The sequence below is a fragment of the Cavia porcellus genome, unplaced genomic scaffold (assembly GCF_034190915.1).
Source record: "Cavia porcellus strain 051 isolate PalLab524CR breed Dunkin Hartley unplaced genomic scaffold, mCavPor4.1 scaffold_1, whole genome shotgun sequence".
NCBI lineage: Eukaryota > Metazoa > Chordata > Mammalia > Rodentia > Caviidae > Cavia > Cavia porcellus.
In genome coordinates, this window is record NW_026947484.1 from 75,773,412 (window position 1) to 75,775,130 (window position 1,719).

Sequence of the window (1,719 nt, forward strand, 5' to 3'; positions counted from 1 at the left end):
CATGCCTGACCAGCCACTCCTCCCAATCACAGAAGCCAACTCATTGCAATGAACCTCTTAATACTAAATCCTACTGGTTCTGTTCTCTGGTTGAAAAGGGAGGAATGCAATACATGTCCCCTTAACCACTCCTGGATTGATTCATTCCCTCTCTCCTTCCTTCCTTCCTTCCTTCCTTCCTTCCTTCCTTCCTTTCTTCCTTCCCTCCTCCCTTTCTTTTTTCTCTCCCTTCCTCCCTCCCTCCCTCCTTTTTTCCTTCTTCATCATCTTCCTTCCTTCCCCACCTCCCTCTTCCTTCCATCTTGGTTATATAGCAAGAGTCAGCAAGTTTGTCTTATTAAGGGTCAACAGCATATACTCTAGGCTTTCTGGGCTCCAATGATATCTGCTATTATTCCACAATATTAATATAGTATGAAAGTAGTTCTAGTCAGTGAAGAAGTATTGCTAGTTGTTGATGATGTTTTGTTTATACAAATAGACATTAGGATGGATTTGACCCAAGGACTGTAGTTTGCTATATAGTATGACATTGTATGAATAAATTGGTTTATTGTTTGTTTGTTGGTGGATCTCCCCATACCCATACTATATGATACATAGTTGTCAGTACTGTAGCTACCTATCACTATTATATTCCTTTGTTTGTGCATATGTTCATCAGTTTTCCTCCATCTAGCTAGAAATGGAATCACTGCTCATAAAATATGTGATCTATAAAGAAAGCAGACTATCTGGCCCTGAATTAAGGCCAGCATCTTCCTGAAGCTGTTGGTTTCAAGCAGGAGCCTAAAGAGATGTCTTTCTATGGTCTGTTGGTCATTTCACAACTTGAGCAGTGAAATGGTCAATTCATTAGAAACAGCTTGAAGCAACCCCTCCCCCACTGGTGAGTGGCTGTGAGTGTGGCAGGCTGTGGCGGCCCAGGACAGGAGCCACAGGTGTTTGCTGGGACTCACACCATGCCGGGATCTGGAGCACCAGGAAACCAAGCAAACCCTCCTCCCTTGCTTGTTTTGTTTTGTTGAGCTTCACTATACATAAAGGTGTGCATAGCTATTTTGAGAAGAATGGCAGACTCTATGACAGCCATTAGTGACTTCCCTCTTGTCTGGTTTTGAAGACCTAAAAATGCCTTCCTCATTCAGTTCAGATCAGTTTTATACTATGTTGTTTTGTATGAATTTTCTGTATGTGAAGACATGAACAACTATTTGGAAGAAAACAAGAGACAATATGATAGACAGTGAAGATCTCAGGTCTAGCTTTGAAATTTATATCTCTTACATTCCTGTCATGTCCTATTTTGTTGTTTTGTTGTGTTTAATTTTTACCCCCTTTAAAATAAAATTTTAAAAAAAGAAAAAAAAAAGAAAGCAGACTACATAATGCCATATTACATGCTAAAGAAATTGTTTCAAATTACTCTCCTGTTAATATTGCATCAGAATTCCATTTTCTCCACATCTTCCTTACCACTTGGAGTTGTCAGACTTATATTCAAAATCTGACAAATGCAAAGTTGTATCTTATTAGAGTTTTAATTTAGATTTACCCAATGATTAAAGATGAGAAGCATCTCTTGATGTGCATACTTTCTATTCATACATCTTCTTTAATAAAGAGTCTATTGAAATTTTTTGCCCTTTAAAAATTATATTTTGTTATTAGAAAATTTCATGAGCTCTTTTTATATTATGGATATAAATCCTTTGTTGA

General features: G+C 37.7%; 1 non-coding gene across 1 annotated transcript; it reads left to right on the forward strand.

Moving 5' to 3' along the window:
• Window positions 1-734: 734 nt before the first annotated feature.
• On the forward strand, window positions 735-871 carry LOC111757527 (small nucleolar RNA SNORA2/SNORA34 family). The gene has a single exon (XR_002791854.1). It is a non-coding gene; the product is annotated as a small nucleolar RNA SNORA2/SNORA34 family (small nucleolar RNA).
• The last annotated feature ends 848 nt before the right edge of the window (window positions 872-1,719 follow it).